This window comes from Eurosta solidaginis, chromosome 5 (genome assembly GCF_040869045.1).
Source record: "Eurosta solidaginis isolate ZX-2024a chromosome 5, ASM4086904v1, whole genome shotgun sequence".
Classification (NCBI taxonomy): domain Eukaryota; kingdom Metazoa; phylum Arthropoda; class Insecta; order Diptera; family Tephritidae; genus Eurosta; species Eurosta solidaginis.
The window spans coordinates 250,652,133-250,675,905 of NC_090323.1; the positions used below are offsets into that span (position 1 = coordinate 250,652,133).

General features: G+C 35.2%; 1 protein-coding gene across 1 annotated transcript in view; it reads left to right on the top strand.

The window, feature by feature from the left end:
* The first annotated feature begins 5,261 nt into the window (after window positions 1-5,261).
* LOC137254399 (serine-rich adhesin for platelets) overlaps window positions 5,262-23,773 on the top strand; it is a 168,180-nt gene continuing 149,668 nt past the window's right edge. The window contains exon 1 of the mRNA XM_067792029.1: window positions 5,262-6,169. The gene's annotated coding sequence lies outside the window, so the exon portion shown is untranslated. The remainder of the gene's footprint in view (window positions 6,170-23,773) is intronic.

Genomic DNA, 23,773 nt, shown 5'->3' on the forward strand with positions numbered 1-23,773 from the left:
GAGGGAGTGGGCATTAGGTCTATAGGTGGACGCCTTTTCGAGATATCGCCATTAGGGTGGGCCAGGGGTGACTCTAGAATGTTTGTACGATATGTGTATCAAACGAAAGGTGTTACTGAGCATTTTAAGAGGGAGTGGACATTAGGTCTATAGGTGGACACCTTTTCGAGATATCGCCATTAGGATGGGCCAGGGGTGACTCTAGAATGTTTGTACGATATGGGTATCAAACGAAAGATGTTACTGAGCATTTTAAGAGGGAGTGGGCATTAGGTCTATAGGTGGACGCCTTTTCGAGATATCGCCATTAGGGTGGGCCAGGGTGACTCTAGAATGTATTTGTACGATATGGATATCAAATTAAAAGTATTAGTGAGGGTTTTAAAAGCGACTGGCCCTTAGATGTATATGTGAAGGCGTTCTCGCGATATCGACCAAAATGTGGACCAGGTGATCCAGAAAATCATCTGTCGGGTACTGCTAATTTATTTATATATGCAATACCACTAACAGGATTCCTGCCAAGATTCCAAGGGCTGTTGATTTCGCCTTGTAGAACTTTTTCATTTTCTTCTACTTAATATGGTAGGTGTCACACCCATTTTACAAAGTTTTTTCCAAAGTTATATTTTGCGTCAATAAACTAATCCAGTTACCATGTTTCATCCCTTTTTTCGTAGTTGGTATAGAATTATGGCATTTTTTTCATTTTTCGTAATTTTCGATATCGATAAAGTGGGCGTGGTTATGGTCGGATTTCGGCCATTTTTTATACCAAGATAAAGTGAGTTCAGATAAGTATGTGGGCTAAGTTTAGTAAAGATATATCGGTTTTTGCTCAAGTTATTGTGTTAAGGGTCGAGCGGAAGGACAGACGGTGGACTGTGTATAAAAACTGGGCGTGGCTTCCACCGATTTCGCCCATTTTCACAGAGAACAGTTACCGTCACAGAATCTATGCTTCTATTAAATTTGAGAAGGATTGGTAAATTTTTGTTCGATTTATAGCATTAAAAGTATTCTAGACAAACTAAATGAAAATGGGCGGAGCCACGCCCATTTTGAAATTTTCTTTTAAATTTGTATTTTGTTGCATGATATCATTACTGGGGTTGAATTTTCACTTAATTTACTTATATACAGTAGAGATATTAAATTTTTTGTTAAAATTTGAATTTAAAAAAATTTTTTTTTAAAAAGTGGGCGTGTTCTTCATCCAATTTTGCTAATTTTTATTTAGCACATATATAGTAATAGTAGTAACGTTCCTGCCAAATTTCATCATGATATCTTCAACGACTGACAAATTACAGCTTGCAAAACTTTTAAATTACCTTCTTGTAAAAGTGGGCGGTGCCACGCCCATTGTCCAAAATTTTACTAATTTTATATTCTGCGTCATAACGTCAACCCATCTACCAAGTTTCATCGCTTTAACCACCTTTGGCAATGAATTATCGCATTTTTTCGGTTTTTCGAAATTTTCGATATCGAAAAAGTGGGCGTGGTTATATTCCGATATCGTTCATTTTAAATAGCGATCTGAGATAAGTGCTCAGGAACCTACATACCAAATTTCATCAAGATACCTCAAAATTTACTCAAGTTATCGTGTTAACGGACGGACGGACGGACGGACGGACGGACATGGCTCAATCAAATTTTTTTTCGATCCTGATTATTTTGATATGTGGAAGTCTATATCTATCTCGATTCCTTTATATATGTACAACCAACCGTTATCCAATCAAACTTAATATACTCTGTGAGCTCTGCTCAACTGAGTATAAAAAACTTTTTTAAAAATAAGCTTTTATTATTTTGGTTAATAAAATTAACTAAAAAGTAAACAATAAATTGACTCTAAAGAAATATATAACACTTTATAAGTTCATTGTAAGCTTAAACGATAATTAGGCTTTTTCGTCTGCGACAAAAAATTCTATATTGTACATAATTATATATTTTTAACATTAAAACTTTACACCTAAATTATTAAATCTTACAGTTTATATCACAGTCCTAATTGTTCTAATAAAAAACGTGTTAAATTTTGATGGTATAATTAAGAACATTTAGGATCTCCTTTTCTTGCTATCGCAATGTAACACGCTTTTATTAGAACAATTAGGACTGTGATATAAACTGTAAGATTTAATAATTTAGGTGTAAAGTTTTAATGTTAAAAATATATAATTATGTACAATATAGAATTTTTTGTCGCAGACGAAAAAGCCTAATTATCGTTTAAGCTTACAATGAACTTATAAAGTGTTATATTTCTTTAGAGTCAATTTATTGTTTACTTTTTAGTTAATTTTATTAACCAAAATAATAAAAGCTTATTTTTAAAAAAGTTTTTTTTTCTTTAATTTTATTGACTAGTGTAACTGACATATCTTGCGGCGTTAACTTGCTCTAAAACTAATATTAAATTTAAAAAGATCATTAGATAACTTTCACAGTAGGCAAACTCTAATGTCATTCATATCTAAGCGTGACCATCGACTATTTTGGGCCGTTCAACTAAGAAAACTTGTATTCAACTCGTTCTCTCACCTCAGGCAGTTAAGTGGCAGCCGCACAATATCATTAATGTTCTTCATATGAATTTTGTATTGTTGCCACACAAAAAGGTCTAACAGGTCAGACATTCAACTCCAGCAATAACAATTGCGGCCACCAAAACATTTAGCAATCAGCTAATGAGCGTCTAAATGAGTCGTCAGTGTGCGACAGTCAGCAAATGCGTTTCGAACAAAACCTTATAAGCTAAATAAAGAATAGGTCAAAATAATATAAAAATTAACAACATAAAGAAGGCTAAAAAGCTAATTAATTTTTTTCTAATTTTTTTATTGCCTAAAAAATTGAGTTCTTTGTTTAAAAAAAAATTTAGTTGCATTTGGTTAAGCAACAGCAGAAGCCTGAAAAACAAGAATTACATATGTGTGCGTGTGTTGGTATGTACGTGTGTATGTGTGAAGCGTAATAAAACTGAAAAACGTGTCAAAAAAAGTTAAAAGTTAAACGGTCAGTAATAAAAATGAAGTTGTAATTGTGTAAATACGTAGGACAAGCTCGTGACGAAGTAAACAAAAACTAGTACAAACATTAATTTGTTGTTTTCATATATGAACAAGCTCCTAATAACATTGAATGTGCTGAAGGCATGCAAAACATATATAATATATATATATATATATACACATACAAATAATAACTCGTATGCCGAAAGCAATAAATCTTAAGCTTCCATAGAAAATGAACTAAATGGTACGACAATGCTAGCGCGAACACAGCGCGCATGCGCAACTTACATTATGAAGAATAACTTTGTTGGATGAATATGTATAAGTTATATTGTAATGAGGCAGAAGCCTATAAAACAAAGTACAAAAAAAAAAAAACAGAAAATAAAATAAAATAAAAAAGATAAATTAATATAACATATTTAAATATAAACAGGGTATTAAGAATAACATTAAAAAATTTCTTTAATCAATTAAAAGGGGCAAGATGTATTATAGCAAAGCAACAAGAAAAAAAAAGTCGAATTAAAAAAACTATAAAAAAATGTAAGCAGTTTTTTTAATGTAAAAAAAAAATTTAAACAAAAAAAGAAGCTTTATTAAAATAAAATAATAATGAATTAAAAATGCGAAATGGCAATAAGCATTTAAATAAATTGACAAGAAAAAATTTAAAAATTCAATAAAATTGAAAAAAAAAAATAAATAAAAATTAAATTCAAATAATTTTAAAATACAAAAGAGCTACATAATACATATACAATAAATTAAGTTGTTGTTATTCCGAAATCCTTCATGCATATTTTTTATAGTAAATAAAAAACATAATTAAAACAAAAAAAAAAAAAAGATACCCCGAAATAGAAAAATGCAAAATACTGAATTTGAAAATCTTTTATATAAAATGAGGTGAGAAGTGTTTGAAAAAGCAACAAATAATTAAAATAAACAAAAAACATTATTCAATTAAAAAATTTTATTTTTAATAGAATAATAAAGAAATAAACTTGAATAAGATCAAACACTAAAATGTTTTTAATTAAAGCAATCAGAAAAAAAAATTGATAAAATTCAAGTAAAAACAGTAAAAAAATTATTTTGAAATACGTAAAATAAAGAAATATCAAACAAATAAAATTTAAGCATAATAAAATAAATAAATATATATCAAAAAAAAAAAAAAACTACATCAAACAAAATATAATAATATGAATGAAACAAGCTAGAGTAAAATAAAATGAAATAATACAAAACAAAATAAAAATAAAACAAATTTAAATAAAATATAGCAAAATAAAATAAAAATTTTTCATAAGAAATAAAATAAGTTTAAATAAAATAAGGTAAAATAAAGTTAAATAAAATGATATAAAGTAAAATAATATAGAATAGAGTAGAGCAAAATATAATAAAAGTGTAAAAAATATTATAAAATAAAACGAAATGATATAAAATAAGAAAAATTAATAAAATAAAAAAAGAAAAAATTAAGTAAAATAGAATAAAATAAAGTAAAATAAAATAAACTTAATAAAATATTAACAAAACAAAATAAAATAAAACAATATAAGATAAAATTAAATAAAAAAAAAGAACAAAAAAAAAAACAAAAAACAATAAATAAAACAAAATAAAATAAAATAAAATAAAATAAAATGAAATAAAATAAAATGAAACAAAATATAATAAAATGTGAAACATTTAAATTAAATAAAATAAACTAAAGTGAAATAAAATTTATTTAATTAGAATAAAATAAAATAGGAAGAAAATCTAAATGAAATAAAAAAAGATAAAATAAAATAAATTAAAAAATAAAAATAAAATAAAATTAATAAAAAAAATAAATAAATAAAAAATTAATAAAATAAAATAGGAAAAACAAAGTAAAATAGAATAAAATAAAGTAAAATAAAACAAACCTAAATAAAATATTAACAAAACAAAATAAAATAAAATATCATAAGATAAAACTAAATAAAACAAAAACAAAAAACAATAAATAAAATAAAATAAAATAAAACAAAATATAATAAAATGCGAAAATTAAAATTAAATAAGATAAACTAAAGTGAAATAAAATTAAATTAATTAGAACAAAATAAAATAGGAAAAAAAAAAATTAAATGAAATTAAAGAAAAATATAAAATAAAATAAATAAAAAAATAAAAATAAAATAAAATTAATTAGAAAAATATAATAAAGTAGGAAAAAAAAATTAAATTAAATTAAATTAAATGATACAAAAAATAAAGTAAATAAAATAAAATACAGTATCTACAAAAACAAAATAAAATTATATAAAATAAAAATAAATAATATAAAATTAAATAAAGCAAATAAATTATTTTAAAATAAAATGAAATAATTAATTAAATAACAAATAAACCGTAATAAAGGATCGCAGGTTAAATGAGGACCTTGCTGCTTAATATTCGCCCAACCTTATACAATCTCAATTAAAATCTAATATGTAGGTTTACCCAACCCAAAACACTGTTCAACAAGACATGCGTGAACCAAAACGTTCGTGCACTTAAAAATGCGCGTATGCGCGTGTTGCGCCGGCTTTTTTTTTTTGTTTTTTCATTTCTTAATCATGATACATGGCTTTTTAATTAATGTAAAACTCAATAAAATACAGAGCATGTTAAAGAAACACACAAATCAAAAAAACGAATAACTGCAGTTATTTTTGCTCTTGTTTGTAAATATTTGAAACGCTTTAAGCGATATAAAAAATTAAAATACTAACTAATAATATTTCTATTAACCAAAAAATACGCATTTTACCAATATCTCCATAAAAAAAATTACAAAACCAAAATTTCAAATACTTAACGACCGCACTTACTTCATAAAAACGCCATTTACAACAACTATAAAAAGCACATAAAATACCTTTGATAAATAATAGTCGACTAATTTAAAAGCTTTGCATGCGACATGAATTTAAAAACAGTGGCAACTTGTAAGGTTGTAAAACAACAACAAAAGCAAACACATACCAGCAAATAAATGGTGTAAAAAATTTGCAATCTTTGCAGCAACAAATTTAGTGCTTTAAGTTGAAAAACGCCAACTATAAATACCAGAAACTGAAATAACAAATACAACAAAGGTGCGGCGTTAACGTGTAAGTATTTTTGCTAACTTTCTTTTTTTTTTGAAAAGAAAATTGTAAAATTGTAATTGCCATTTAGAGCAAATTGTTATTATGGACGGTATATAAATGTGAATTTTTGTTTTGCAGGCATTCATTGTCGATGTCTAAGCCATAGACCTACGACTCAATTTTACATTATACCAGCAGACCCGGCAGACGTTGTTCTGCCCTAAATTTGGTCTCTCTGCATACATTTTAAAAAACTTTTTCCGTCTAACTCTGTCCTCCCTCTTCACTTTTTCCTTTTATTCACTCGTTCTCTCTTTTCTCTGCTCTCAAGTTCTTCTCATTATTCTTCATCCCTTATTGCCAGTACCAGAGGGTGGTATGGATTTTGTTGCACTCCAATTCCTCAGTCTCATTCCCAGTCCTAGTCCTAATCCCAGTTCCAGTGCGTCTCTGGTCTACTTCCCGGAAAAAGAGATCGTAAATACTAATATAGACAAATTTATATACCAAATTTTAGGAAAATCGTGGATTAGGATTAGGAATATGTGGGTATTATTAATTCATGTCTTTATTTTGGCTACGCATGCATATTTATCAGTTTTGCCAGGTTGATGTGACTAAATCGAATATCACAATGACAATTACTTAAAAGCTCTCAGCAACAGCTTTCATTTGATATCCATATTACACGCGCATTCTAGGGGTATCCAGATCCACGCTTTGCCCTATATCTCGAGACCCTAGTCACCCAGCAGTATAAAAATTACTTTGAACTAAAGCACAAATCAACAGCTTCAATTTGATACCCATAATGTAAAAAACACATCCTAGTGTTACCATGAACCACTTTTTGGCCTATATCTCGAGACCCTAGTCACAAATAGGTATGAAAATTACCCTGTACTAAAGCACTTATCAACAGCTTTTAATTGTTATCCATGTTGTATAAACATATTCTAGGGGTACCCGGGTCTACGTTTTGTCCTATACCTCGAGACCCTAGTTACCAAGGGGTACGAAAAATACCCCGTACGAAAGTAATCATAAATAGCTTGCATTTGGTAGGCATATTGTACAAAAACATCCCAGGATTCCCCAGGTACATGTTTTGATCTCAAGACCCTTATATCTTAAATGAAGTATGAACAAAAAGGTCCACTATCCAAATGAAAGTTTTACAGCCACGGTAATAGAAAAGTGGTATAAAATTTGGTCGACGACCTAACCGACCATCAGAGTGATGGTAGCGTGCTCCGCCTACCATACCATATGCCCTGGGTTCGCACCCCGGGCAAAGCAAAATCAAAAATTTTAGAAATAAGGTTTTTAAATTAGAAGAAAATTTTTCTAAGCGGGGTCGCCCCTCGGCAATGTTTGGCAAGCGCTCCGGGTGTATTTCTGTCATAAAAAGCTCTCAGTGAAAACTCATCTGCCTTGCAGATGCCGTTCGGAGTCGGCATAAAACATGTAGGTCCCGTCCGGCCAATTTGTATGGAAAATCAAGAGGAGCACGACGCAAATTGGAAGAGAAGCTCGGCCTTAGATCTCTTCAGAGGTTATCGCGCCTTACATTTTTTTTTTATGATATCTAAGATTCATGTTGCTTTGTATTGTATCCCTCGAGCAATGTTTTTGTCTGCGGTTTGAGTTCAACGTTAGCTTCATAGGGATGCCTCTTCTTTTCTGCACTCATCCAGTATTATATGAACTTCTTTTGATATAAAAGAATTAAGCTTTTTTGGGACTTGCAGCACTTGCCTTCTTAGGGAAAGTTGTCCAATTGCTCATTTCTATCCACCTATCGGCGGCCCTGGAGTCAGGCAGGCTGGATAGTGTTGCTAGCTGCTAGGTGACTCACGATATCATACGAAAAATGGTCTAATATCCTTCCAGCAGTACGGATCTGCTGGTGCTGGCGACGAAATTGAGCTGTGCGGTGAAAATTGTCCACTCAAGAAATGCCCCATGTAGCTTTGTCTCCCAATTATACTCTTAAACTCTTGTTAATCTCGTCCAAGAGAAACTTGATGAGTAGGTTAGGTTAGGTTGGGTGGCAGCTGTCCAATTAAGGAACAGCTCATTTGGACATTTTTATGTTGGACCGTTGTGCTACCACATAATTTAATAGCTGCGTTGGACGATGAAGCTAGGAATAAGACGCATATCGATCTTGGAAACTATCCCCGGAGATTAGAGTACGTCTCGACCAAAATTGTTACGCCTCTTATAGTTACAGTGGTGGGAAGCATCCCACCTAACGCATCCTTTGTTGCCGTGACCTCTACCTGAAAGACGCTGTTGAGGTCGGTCAGAGTACATTTTCGGCTAACACCGAGCTTAAGATAGAACACTCCACCCCAACCCTTCCGTCAAGCCTGAATCCATCCGTGAACATATACACCATACACATGTCCCATATTGATTCTGATCAACGATTCCCTCTCTATGTTGCTGGACTGAACTACGTTCCCTCTAATCCCTTTGTTACATGCTGTCAGATATGTGCCGTGTACACATCAGAGGGAAAGAAAATCAAGAGGAAAAAATAATGGGGGTCTAGAAAAGGGAACACGAGTGGGAAAGATAGGTAAAACTAGAAATGATGTCGGAGAGGTGTCAAAATTTAATTGGATAGGTAAAGTGAAGTCTGCGAGAAGGAGTAAGTTGAATAGAAAACCGAAAACCGATTTTGGGGAATAGAAGGAGGATGCGAAAGGAAAACGAAAAGGGAAGTGGAGTGGAAAAACAGTGGAACAGGAAAAAGGGAAGAGATAGAGGAAGTAAGAAAGAAACTCAGAGTGAAAGTTCTTACAACAACATTGATAGCTTACATTCAAAAGTTAGTGTGCAATATCCAGTGGATTTTCAACTACATCCTCCTTATACACTTAACCACTTGTGACAACTCAATAGAGCTCCTACTGATTTATTCTCGCTACGCAGTCAATATAAATAAATCTATGCTTGAACAAGGAACTCTACAAAACATCCAACAAAGAAATGCCGCTAGCATTGGAGCTGGCTGCTGTGGCGACTGCGTGACAGAGCTGCGCGTGTGAGTGGAATTTTAAATGAACTCGAGCACTAGCTGGTCTAGCGGCGAGGTGTCCAGTTGTGGCGACATCAACGACCACAATCAAAGTCGGGCCACAAAGGTGATGGCACTTTTATACGCAACCACATAAAAACTCCATAAGCGGATACTGAATGTGCGGAACATTTGTTCAATGCCATGTTTGACTGCTGCCTGTCTTACGCTGTCTACAAAAGACTTGGTGTGGATTTGTGACGACGACGACGACAAAGTGCCGCATTTGTTTTATGTAGCTGTACGTTGCTGACGAACTTGTTGAAGTTATTTGTTGCTGTTTGTTGTTGTGTTTTTTTTTTGTTGTCATCAACGCTGTTGCTTTTCACGCTCTAACTCTTGCTGCTGCCAATGGCCCCTTGGATGGTGGTCGCTAACGTATTTTTCTGACGAAATTTAATTTGAATTCAATTTGTTAGCAATACACGCTCACAAAGGCATTCTAACGTAGCATAAACATAACTCTAGGCAAAGGACACTTTATGCATACCTGAATACTTATGTATGTATAAAGGAGCGAAAGGAGGGTGCATGACAAATTATCTTCTTCTTCGGTTCTTTCTACAGAAGCGGGAGGAGTCACATTCTTTTTTATTAATTTATCGTAGGTAATGTTGTATACCCAGTTGCTTACAAATACAGAATGTTATAACTTTTGTTCCAGCAAGTTAGTGGGCAATACATACAGGGTACTCCAAGCCGCTCGTAAGAGGCATTTAAATCCAAACTAGTGCCCGTGGTGTGCGCTAAATTTGTCGCCCACGACGTAAAAGCCCGTCCCAAAAAAAAAAAAAAAAAAAAACGCGAAAAACCTCGAATGAGACGTATTTTTTGGACTATGATTTCACTAGTAATATTTCATATTCTAACTCTTCCACGATATGGTATAGTTGCCAGATTGATTGATCGCCATACAATGAGCACGATGGACGATGTAAGGCACAGTAACAAAAGGGCCTTGCGACATATTTCGTAGTGGTCGGGGAAAGCATAATTTGAAGCAACGGTGTGGGTTTTGTGGTAGGAAAGAGGTTCATTCGACAAGTAGAGTTGTTTAGGGCTGAAAACGAGCGTCTTCTCGTGGCCGGCATGGAGACAAGGTCTTCGATATAACATGTATTTGCACCTCCGCATCAACATGTCAAGGCCAACTTAGATAAGGACTCGTTTCATGACGAACAAGAAAATACTTCCGATGACCGCGCAGGACATACCACCAAAATTATGCTAAGCGACTTTAACGCCAGGTTGGAGAAAAAATCAGCCTACACAAATTTGACCATCTGCGGAACGAGATCCTAATCGCAGAAACCAAATGGATCACAGCGACATCGTTCCATTTTTGTTGTTGCCTCTTCCACATCAGGATGGATAGTGTGTTCATCAACGACGCCTCCTTTCAATTCCATAGCTTCACTTAGTCGCGTTTGCAGCTCGGGTTTATCGCCAGTAGTATTCAATACACGGGATTCCAACTCCTTTTTCAGTTGATGAATCTTCAATTCACTAAACAATTCCTCTTCCGACACCAATTGTAAAGAATTCTGGGGATTTCTGATATTTATGTACCTTCTGCTAACGTTCGAATCGCTAAACTGTTGAATAAATCACTCCAATATTCAGTATTGCAAACTGGTCTTTATTTAATTTACTTTGGAAGTAGTACTTCACAATTATACTTCACAACCAATAGCGTGTTTAAATCAAAAACTGATTAGTTATTACTCAGCTTGTGCTCCTTTTATACGCTCGGTTTCCTCGTTCACCCATTTCTCTTAAGTTCTAGTAATTTTGCGAACAGTTGTACCTTGGTTGTATGTTTGGTTACCAGTTATATACATGTATATCTGTAGTCCACGCCTCTCCCATAGCCATATGCGTGGGTATGTGTGAGTAACTACCTGTGTGTGTATGAGATATTTCTTCACTTCGAGCTGCTGGTTACGTGTGTGCCTTTATTTACTAACAGCTTAGATATGCTAAAATTCGCCACAATATGGATGATCACTTCGCTAGACTTAGTTTTGAACAAGTATTCATGGACTCACCAACAATTTCAGCATACTCTAATTTGACCATCGAGGCCACGATTACAAAATTCATGATTTTGTTTCTTAGTGGAAAGAGTTTTGTCATAAATAGCACTGGGTTCAGTTTATATCTATTTTCATGAATATCTCGATGAATCTTTAGGCAATTTGTGGCTTTGCTCATCGATCACTTTGGATGGCCAAAACCAAGATTGCCAACAAAATAGCTCTATAGGGCTCACCACAACATCATCTAGGCTCCGTTTAGCTCCCAGCATTTAATAAATCGACTTTGGTTAAATAACAAGGAAAATTGGCAAAGCAAACCTTAAATTGTATTGGATTTCTTTTGGCACACACTTTAAAATTTTACATATGGCCAATTAATTTTATTTAAAAAACAATGGAATACTGTGGTTAAAGAAATATGCTGCAATAAGGTTGCCATCTAGATTTGTCATCTAATCCCACTATATTTTTTTTCTTTGTGCATCCGCTTATATTTCGCAAACGGTTCAATTCATTGGAATGAAATATTGTCGATATATAACTCTAGTAGTTTTAAGTTATTTTACCTGGATGTGTACATAGGATGTTTTTTACAAGGTTGCCACTTTTTTAATTTTTCCTAATTTAAGCGGGATATGCCAAAATTGGTATCAAACATGAGGTATTTTACGCTGTAATATTAATAAAAAAAGTAGTAAAAGTAATATTAAAACTAATTTGATTTTGGTGATGTCTGATTTTACAAAGGTTGCCACCCGTTTTGGATAAGAATTTTTTATGCCGACGTGATTATCAACAGAAAAGTAATTTGTGTCGTACGTGAAAAGACGGTTGGTAGCCAGGGTTGCCACCTTAACTTATCACATTCCTCCCTTTGTATATCCGCTGCTATCTCGAAAATAGCTTTACCCTTACAATGCAATTTATATTTAATATTTTTAAAAAGTGCTCATGGTTTATTAACAATTGTTTTTGTTTTTATCGGCCTATTGATAAATCATTCAAGGTTCGAATCGAGCTCAAATTTACAAAAATAAAAAATAAAAATAATTATCATTAGAAAAAAATTATTGTTCTGGCCTTGAGCTCGAATCGAACCTTGAATATTTTTAAAAAGTTCATGAAATGCCGCCAATATGAATACTAAACGAAAGCTATTTTTTTGAATATGGTAGTCACCTAGCAATATTGCTTCTTAGGAAATTTTACATGGTTGCCACCTTATTGCTTTTTGTAAATTTATGCTATTTTCACAAAGTTGCCACCTATTTGAAAACTAAAAATTAAACGAGTTATGCCGATGTGAGAAAGCTATTTTGAAAGTACACAGCTGTGTATATACCATTATATTAAACTAATTTCAAGATTCCTTTAAAAGTATTTATTCCACGCGCTATATTTTTATACTCAGTTGAGCAGAGCTCACAGAGTATATTAAGTTTGATTGGATAACGGTTGGTTGTACATTTATAAAAGAATCGAGATAGATATAGACTTCCATATATCAAAATAATCAGGATCTAAAAAAAATTTGATTGAGCCATGTCCGTCCGTCCGTTAACACGATAACTTGAGTAAATTTTGAGGTATCTTGATGAAATTTGGTATGTAGATTCCTGAGCACTCATCTCAGATCGCTATTTAAAATGAACGATATCGGACTATAACCACGCCCACTTTTTCGATATCGAAAATTTCGAAAAACCGAAAAAGTGCGATAATTCATTACAAAAGACCGATAAAGCGACGAAACTTGGTAGATGAGTTGAACTTATGACGCAAAATAGAAAATTAGTAAAATTTTGGACAATGGGCGTGGCGCCGCCCACTTTTAAAAGAAGGTAATTTAAAACTTTTGCAAGCTGTAATTTGGCAGTCGTTGAAGATATCATGATGAAATTTGACAGGAACGTTACTCTTATTACTATATGTACGCTTAATAAAAATTAGCAAAATCGGAGAAGGACCACGCCCACTTTTTAAAAAAAATTTTTTTTAAAGAAAAATTTTTACAAAAAATTTAATATCTTTAGTAAATTATGTCAAGATTCAACTCCAGTAATGATATGGTGCAACAAAATACAAAAATAAAAGAAAATTTAAAAATGGGCGTGGCTCCGCCCTTTTTCATTTAATTTGTCTAGGATACTTTTAACGCTATAAGTCGAACAAAAATTAACCAATCCTTTTGAAATTTGGTAGGGGCATAGATTTTATGGCGTTAACTGTTTTCTGTGAAAATGGGCGAAATCGGTTTGATGTCACGCCCAGTTTTTATACACAGTCCTCCGTCTGTCCTTTCGCATGGCCGTTAACACGATAACTTGAGCAAAAATCGATATATCTTTACTAAACTCAGTTCACGTACTTATCTGAACTCACTTTATCTTGGTATGAAAAATGAACGAAATCCGACTATGACCACGCCCACTTTTTCGATATCGAAAATTACGAAAAATGAAAAAAATGCCATAATTCTATACCAAATACGAAAAAAGGGATGAAATATGGTAAGGTAATTGGATTGTTTTATTGACGCGAAATATAACTTTAGAAAAAACTTTATTAAATGGTTGTGACACCTACCATATTAAGTAGAAGAAAATGAAAAAGTTCTGCAGGGCGAAATAAAAAACCCTTAAAATCTTGGCAGGTATTACATATATAAATAAATTAGCGGTATCCAACAGATGATGTTCTGGGTCACCCTGGTCCACATTTTTGTCGATATCTGGAAAACGCCTTCACATATACAACTACCACCACTCCCTTTTAAAACTCTCATTAATACCTTTAATTTGATACCCATATCGTACAAACTCATTCTAGAGTCACCCCTGGTCCACCTTTATGGCGATATTTCGAAAAGGTGAACACCTATAGAACGAAGGCCCACTCCCTTTTAAAAATACTCATTAACACCTTTCATTTGATACCCATATCGTACAAACAAAGTCTAGAGTCACCCCTGGTCCAGAAAGGCCCACTCCCTCTTAAAATACTCACTAACTCCTTTCGTTTGATACCCATATTGCACAAACGCTTTCTAGAGTCACACCTGATCCATCTTTATGGCGATATCTCGAAAAGGCGTCCACCTATAGAACTAAGGCCCACTCCCTCTTAAAATACTCATTAACTCCTTTCGTTTGATACCCATATTGCACAAACGAATTCTAGAGTCACCCCTGGTTCACCTTTATGGCGATATCTCGAAAAGGGGTCCACCTATAGAACTAAGCCCCACGCCCTTTTAAAATAATCATTAACACCTTTCATTTGATACCCATATCATACAAACAAATTCTAAAGTCACCCCTGGTCCACCTTTATGGGATATCTCGAAAAAGCGAACACCTATAAAACGAAGGCCCACTCCCTTTTAAAAATACTCATAAACACCTTTCATTTGATACCCATATCGTACAAACAAAGTCTAGAGTCACCCCTGGTCCACCTTTATTGCGATACCTCGAAAATTGCGTCCACCTATAGAACTAAGGCCCACTCCCTCTTAAAATACCCATTAACTCCTTTCGTTTGATACCCATATTGCACAAACGAATTCTAGAGTCACCCCTGGCCCACCTTTATGGCGATATCTCGAAACGGCGTCCACCTATAGAACTAAGGCCCACTCCCTTTTAAAATACTCGTTAACACCTTTCGTTTGATGCCCATATTGTGCAAACAAATTCTAGGGTCACCCCTGGTCCACCTTTATGGCGATATCTCGAAACGGCGTCCACCTATAGAACTAAGGATTACTCCCTTTTAAAATGCTCATTAACACCTTACGTTTGATACCCATATCGTACAAACGCATTCTAGAGTCACCCCTGGTCCATCTTTACGGCGATATCTCGAAAAGGCATCCATCTATAGAACTTAGGTCCACGCCCTTTTAAAATTCTCATTAATACCTTTCATTTGATACCCATATCGTACAAACGCATTCTAGAGTCAAACCTGATCCACCTTTATGGCTATATCTCTAAATGGCGTCCACCTATAGAACTATGGCCCACTCCCTCATAAAATACTCTTTAATGCCTTTCATTTGATACACATGTCATACATACACATTCCAGGGTTTCTCTCGGTTCATTTTCCTACATTGTTATTTTCCCTTATGTTGTCACCATAGCTCTCAACTGAGTATGTAGTGTTCGGTTACACCCGAACTTAACCTTCCTTACTTGTTCCTGCTAAGAACGTATTTCATTTTTATGAATTTTTACTTTCTCTTGGAAAAAATATTTCTATTTTATTTTATTTCTCAATTCTATTTATTATTCATCTTCCAGTTTACGAGTTTATTTGCGTATTCGCAAAGCATTTATTTATTAGGATTTATTCATCCAACTGACATAAGAAGACTCGGCGACGTGGTTGCCACGTAAAAGAAGATCAAGCAGTGGAAGCAGGTGGTGTTCTGTAACGCGGGCTAAGGGGTACGTGTGTGTTAGTGGATATAGTATGCCATAAAAATTTCTCTGACTTGCATACTTAATCAGTCCAAATACAAACAAACATACAAAAACATTTTTATATATAAAACAAAGAAAGAACTAAAACAGTGAAAACTTATTTTCACATTAAATGCTGTCTTGACATACGCAAGTGTCTTTGTTGTTGTTATTATATTGGTGGCTGTTGCTTGTGTTGTTATTGTTTTACTTTTGATGGCACGTTTTTCTGCAATTTCTGCAGAATTTTAATGCCACACCAACAACATTCACAAACCCACTTATATCCTCCTTCGCCAGATGGTTGCCTTTAAGCAATCCGCCTCCACCTTTTTTTTTTATATAAAACGTCTTCGCGCGGTAAAATTGCCTATTGCGCCATTAGCGTACTGTGGGTTCAGTGGCTGCATTATGGCAAGTTAAATTTGATGTGATTATTTGTAATAATCTAGAGTGCACGTTTTAATGTCAGCGCAACGGCTTATAAACGTGGAAGCCTAGTAAACAAGCGTATTGTACATTTGCTTGCGAACTTACGTAGAAGCGTGGTAGCGGCAAATCGTATTGGCGTGAAAACGTTAACGTTTATTCCCTAGTTTGACAGTATATTACCATGACATCGCAAATTTGCGCTAGCGTAAAAGTGCAACCGTGCTAGCGTAAAGACATTTTGTCGTATTGGCGTAAAAACATAAATATATTTGTATTTGTAAGCACAGTCGAAGTCATATTCGCATGCGTGGAATTACAGGATCGTGTTATGGTACATGCTTGTTACCGTACTCCTACGACCAATCCCACCATCAACGTAAGCGTAACAACGTATACCATAGAAACGCGTCAGCATAGTAGCCTAAAGCGTGAAAGAGTGGTAGCGGCGAAGCATGCAAACGTAATAGCGTAAAGGCGTGTAATAATGCAAACGTGTAAGCGTAAATGCAATGTGTCGAATTTGTACCAACAAGCAACTATATTTTTTTTACTCAACTTAACCTAATTTACCATAGATAAACTTAATCCCTCTTTATACCCAGCTGTACTTGGACACAGGAATTTGATTGGATAACGGTTGGTTATACAGGTATAAAGGAATCAAGATACATATAGACTTCCATATAATAAAATCATCAGTATCGAAACAAATTTGGCAGACGATGTCCGTCCGTCCGTCTGTCATCTGTCAGTTTGTCCGTCCGTTAACACGATAACTTGAGCAAATATTTATATATCTTCACCCAATTCCGTATACGGCCTTATCTGGACCCAGAATATAGTGGTATTGAAAATGAGCGAAATCGGACGATAACCACGCCCACTTTTTCGATATCGAAAATTTAGAAAAATGGAAAAAATGAGATAATTCAAAAACTAATACCGATAAGCTAATGAAATTTCGTAGGTGAATTTCTTTTTTGACACAAAACATGAATTTCAAAAAATTTAGAAGAAAAAAATTTGGAAGTTTAACAAGCCGTAAATCCAAAGCCGTTAAAGATATGACATATAAATTGGGCAGGGATACCATCCTTGCCGAATTATATAGACTGAGTGAAGATAATCAAAATCGGTTAAAGACCACGCCCACTTTTCCTAAAGTTTGCAATAACTCTATGGTATTTAACTACATTTGACTGATACTCTATATCAGTAGTGGTATGGATTTGCTAAGAACAAAACTTAAACACATTTTGAAAATGACGTGACCCGCCTCATTTTTACTCTTTCCAAAATAAATTTAATGCCATTAGTTTCCCAATCTGAACGAAATTTGGCAAACAATTTTTTTCATAGCTACAACTGTTAAACTGCATTTTGAGCCGCTCAAGTTCATTAGTAGTAGCCTCCGTATTCTTTTTGCTTCTGTTGATTGAAAATGCGTTCAGAATAGATATAACACTAACGGAGTGCACAGTTGGGTATGTAATGTTCAGTTTCACCCGAAATTAGACTTTCTTACTTGTTTTAATTCTGTTTGGTTTCGTCGCAGTACGAAGTGCTGTATGCACTAACTATGACGTTTAGCCACGGTGCTATATTCTGTAGAATTGTGATTTTCCGAGTGTTGCATTTCCTTCTTCTTTTTTAGGTCTTCATACTATACTTAACCTGAAACCTGCTTGCTGGTGCAATTTTTCACACCGCGAACCGGTTGTCATCAGCTATGAAAGTACAGTATATAAGCTAGTTGGATTCACTCGCCTTCATGGATTTGGCAGCCTTCTTCGCTGAAAGGATGCACCTCCTTTGTTCTCTTCGCAATGAGAACAAGCCATGTAGTCTTCCATCTGGCGAAAAGATTTTTTGCAGCTGGTCTAACTGCCTCTGTTGGCATTTCCTCCGGACATGGGGCTAATTTGGCTTTTATGCTGAGTAAGGCAGTAGCAAGCTCTTTTCTCCTGGGAATGATTCCGAACTGCGGTCTTCTTTGGTAACGTGATCATCCGCCTTGGTTTGGAATTGTTTGTGTGCGCGTTCATTATTTGGTTCGGTGAACGGATTTTCTTTACTGTTATTGTATATTCCAGCCCACAAAATTATTGATCCATTTTATTTGCTTTGTTTAATAGCAGCGCCGAAATCTTTCTGCGCACATTTTAATACTTCCGACTTTCCCTGCGGTTTGCTAGTATGTATTACCATTATGTTGTGTGTTTTTCGTGAGTCAGTGATTTCGTTGCTCCACCAGTGCACTTGTTTCTTTCCTCTCCATGTTCCTTGTCGAGACTTTTCAGCCGTTTCATCCCCCACATTGATACTGTCGGTTATTCATCGGGCACTTGGCATTACCCAAGCGAAAAAACTTGACGACATAAAATTCTGCATACTTCAAATGCCATTTTTTTGTTGGTTCACCCATTCGGTATTGTTCTATGATCGCGATCGTTGAGGTTGTGAAGTAAGGAAACTGCGATCGCTGTCAATTAGATCCTCCATTACTATCCACAAAGTAATGTTTGGAGGCCTTATTCGGAACCTAGGGTTGTACCGTGAATCGAACAATGTTGGCATAGTGCTAGAATTGAGCGTGATCAGCAGGGATATCCTGTGCATTTTTCTGAATCAGTTAGGTTCTACCCAAATATTTTTTTTCGAAGTTAAGTACTTACACACTTTTTGCCCACAGTGCAGTCAGTAGCCACCTCCACTACTGCTTGCTACGTGCGTCGTCAGTTCCAGGGAGTGGCCAATGCTGCTTATTTGTTTGCGCTGACTGCTTACCGCAACAGCTCCTACCTTGTGGCAGTCTTTTTTAACCAACTCCTGCTTAACTTATGAATAAGTTTTGAGTTTAAAGTTTTTTTTTAGTTATTTCTTTAGTTCTTTGATTTTTGCCCATTTTTCTATTGCTGCTACTGCGAATGTTTTTATAAAACAAATTCGTGAACGCAGAGATTGCAGCTCAAAATTTCGTAGTACGCAGTTTGTTGTTGGTTTGTTGGTGGGAGCTTCATTTTTTGTTACCGTCAATGAATTTTGATTGCTTAATGCATTGCAAATGTCGAATGGTAAATTTGTGACTGTTTGTTTAACTTTGGTAGTCTCTTTTTTTGTGGCCATCCACTTTTTGCTGCAGCTCGTTTAACTTTTGCTTTTCATCAATAACTGTGCACATAAATACGTGTTTACATTGAACTGTATCGAAGAAACATCCCCGTAACATGCGAACTATTTATGAAGTATTTTTTGATAAATTGATGGCTTCTCAACAAAAAAAAAAAACTAGAAAGAGGACTAAAGACAGAACAATGGAGACTTTTTCTGGCATTAATTGATGTAAGTGATCCCTATCTGAAAAAATGTTGAGATGTGTGCAGCTGACAGCACAAAAACAACCATTTGGGACCATTAGGAGGAACCAATTGAAAGAGCACCAACCCTAATAAAGCAAATATCGATCTTGGATATTTCTCTAGATGAATCGAATAAATACCAACCGCTCCGACACCATCAAAGCAAATGTGCGAAACCAGAGCATAATGTAAATGTAAACTTCCACCTCATCATCATCATTACAGCCAGTTTGGTTGGGTTTGACTAGGATACTAAGGCGCACAGTTGAGATATTGTGAACATCTTAGTTACCATGGATAGATGGACTTCAATTAATCCTAACAGATACGATAAGCGTTGGAGCCAAAAACTGCCCAGAGGTGTCGCGGTCTTACTTAGTAGAGGAGTTGTCATCCCAAAGCCATATAAAGTTCGCAAGTGCATGTTCCGGTCGAAAGATTCGACTAACTATATCCTCTAATACCCTCATAAGGTCAAGCAATTATTTATAGCCGGAAGATACTGTAGTCATAGTGCAGAACACTCTCATTGGTTTTGAGGACTTCAAATGTAATTGCAACCGTAGCCAATCCTTTTTATTCATCTTGATTTTTTCCTTCACCGTTGCTTTATGACGTAACCCTTACCTGGTAGGAAACCATAACTTTTACCATAAGCGGTTACAAATCGCAACTGTAACCATACATAAAACCTTAACTGAAGCTTAACCGTAACCGTAAGCATAGACGCCATCATAACCGTGATCCTAGGTTTCGCCATAACAATGCCGAGCTCGTCAACATCACGGTATCAATAAGGAGAACGTTAGCCGTGAGTGACCGTAGCTCAAACGACTTCGCTAATATTATCTTCTTCGTGTCCATCTAGTGTTTTGTCTTTGTCTTCACCATCGTCTTAATCTCTGTTTTCATTGTTTTCTTCATTTGTATATTCGTCTTGTTGTTGTTGTTGTAGCGATAAGGTTACTCCCCGAAGGCTTTGGGGAGTGTTATCGATGTGATGGTCCTTTGCCAGATACAGATCCGGTACGCTCCGGTAACACAGCACCATTAAGGTACTAGCCCGACCATCTCGGGAACGATTTATATGGCCACATTAAATCTTCAGGCCATCCCTCCCTCCACACCCCCAAGTTCCATGAGGAGCTTGGGGTCGCCAGAGCTCAGCTGTTAGTGAAACGGGATTCGCCGCTCGAAGGTGAGGGTGACAATTGGATTGGAGAAGCTATATATTGCGCTACACAACCCCTTGAATCCCGGTATATTCGTCTTCGTCCTCGTTTTGGTTTTGGACTTGTTCTTCGTTTTATCTTGTTCTTGGTCTTAGTCTTAGTCTTGGTCTTAGTCTTCGTCTGGGTCTTCGTCTTGCTCGTGGTCTTGGTCTTGGTCTTGGTCGTGGTCTTGGTCTTGGTCTTGGTCTTGGTCTTGGTCTTGGTCTTGGTTTTGATTTTGGTATTGGCCTTGGTCTTGGTCTTGGTCTTGGTCTTGGTCTTGGTCTTAGTCTTGGTCTGGGACTTGGTCTTGGTCTTGGTCTTGGTTTTGGTTTTGGTATTGGGCTTGGTCTTGGTGTTGGTCTAGGTTGTCGTTTTCGTCCTCTTTCTTTGTCTTCGTCTTCACATCATATTCAGTATAAACATTATTATCATCATAACAATCTTTATTTTTACCATTCTTTCTTTTCCTTCCTTTCTCCCTTCCACTTCGTTCCAGATTTCGATTCTCCTATAGTTATCGTTTCGCTTATCAATATCCATATTTTTAATCTCATTTCCCGGCCATTATCTCTTAACACTCTGGTTTTGATGTGCTGGTTTATGTCCAATCTCTGAGATTTTTTCTAGAGCTCCGAATGCTCATTGAACTTGAGCACGCCTTTATAAAAAAATGAAGAAAAATCTGGGCTCCCTTGAGCTCATCAGATATCTTGTTTTTAAGCAATCTTGCTAGAAGTTCTTATAGGGTAAACTTTTTGTCTTGCCGATACGGTCTAATGTAAATATACATATGGTCTTTGTTTTTATACTCAGTTGAGCAGAGCTCACAGAGTATATTAAGTTTGATTGGATAACGGTTGGTTGTACATATATAAAGGAATCGAGATAGATATAGACTTCCATATATCAAAGTAATCAGGATCGAAAAAAAATTTGATTGAACCATGTCCGTCCGTTCGTCCGTCCGTCCGTTAACACGATAACTTGAGTAAATTTTGAGGTATCTTGATGAAATTTGGTATGTAGGTTCCTGAGCACTCATCTCAGATCGCTATTTAAAATGAACGATATCGGACTATAACCACGCCAACTTTTTCGATATCGAAAATTTCGAAAAACCGAAAAAGTGCGATAATTCATTACAAAAGACCGATAAAGCGACGAAACTTGGTAGATGAGTTGAACTTATGACGCAAAATAGAAAATTAGTAAAATCTTGGACAATGGGCGTGGCACCACCCACTTTTAAAAGAAGGTAATTTAAAATTTTGCAAGCTGTAATTTGGCAGTCGTTGAAGATATCATGATGAAATTTGGCAGGAACGTTACTATTATTACTATATGTACGCTTAATAAAAATTAGCAAAATCGGAGATGGACCACGCCCACTTTTAAAATTTTTTTTTTTTTAAAGTAAAATTTTAACAAAAAATTTAATATCTTTACAGTATATAAGTAAATTATGTCAAGATTCAACTTCAGTAATGATTTGGTGCAACAAAATACAAAAATAAAAGAAGATTTATAAATGGGCGTGGCTCCGCCCTTTTTCATTTAATTTGTCTAGGATACTTTTAACGCCATAAGTCGAACAAAAATTAACCAATCCTTTTGAAATTTGGTAGGGACATAGATTTTATGGCGTTAACTGTTTTCTGTGAAAATGGGCGAAATCCGTTGATGTCACGCCCAGTTTTTATACACAGTCGTCCGTCTGTCCTTCCGCATGGCCGTTAACACGATAACTTGAGCAAAAATCGATATATCTTTTTTAAACTCAGTTCACGTACTTATCTGAACTCACTTTATCTTGGCATGAAAAATGAACGAAATCCGACTATGACCACGCCCACTTTTTCGATATCGAAAATTACGAAAAATGAAAAAAATGCCATAATTCTATACCAAATACGAAAAAAGGGATGAAATATGGTAAGGTAATTGGATTGCTTTATTGACGCGAAATATAACTTTAGAAAAAACTTTATAAAATGGTTTTGACACCTACCATATTAAGTAGAAGAAAATGAAAAAGTTGTGCAGGGCGAAATAAAAAACCCTTAAAATCTTGGCAGGTATTACATATATAAATAAATTAGCGGTATCCAACAGATGATGTTCTGGGTCACCCTGGTCCACATTTTGGTCGATATCTGGAAAACGCCTTCACATATACAACTACCACCACTCCCTTTTAAAACTCTCATTAATACCTTTAATTTGATACCCATATCGTACAAACTCATTCTAGAGTCACCCCTGGTCCACCTTTATTGCGATACCTCGAAAATGCGTCCACCTATAGAACTAAGGCCACTCCCTCTTAAAATACGCATTAACTCCTTTCGTTTGATACCCATATTGCACAAACGAATTCTAGAGTCACCCCTGGTCCACCTTTATGGCGATATCTCGAAAAGGGGTCCACCTATAGAACTAAGCCCCACGCCCTTTTAAAATAATCATTAACACCTTTCATTTGATACCCATATCATACAAACAAATTCTAAAGTCACCCCTGGTCCACCTTTATGGCGATATCTCGAAAAGGCGAACACCTATAAAACGAAGGCCCACTCCCTTTTAAAAATACTCATTAACACCTTTCATTTGATACCCATATCATACAAACAAATTCTAAAGTCACCCCTGGTCCACATTTATGGCGATATCTCGAAAAGGCGAACACCTATAAAACGAAGGCCCACTCCCTTTTAAAATGCTCATTAACACCTTTCATTTGATACCCATATCGTACAAACGCATTCTAGAGTCACCCCTGGTCCACCTTTATGGCGATATCTCGAAAAGGCGAACACCTATAAAACGAAGGCCCACTCCCTTTTAAAATGCTCATTAACACCTTTCATTTGATACCCATATCGTACAAACGCATTCTAGAGTCAACCCTGATCCACCTTTATGGCTATATCCCTAAATGGCGTCCACCTATAGAACTATGGCCCACTCCCTCATAAAATACTCATTAACACCTTTCATTTGATACCCATATCATACAAACAA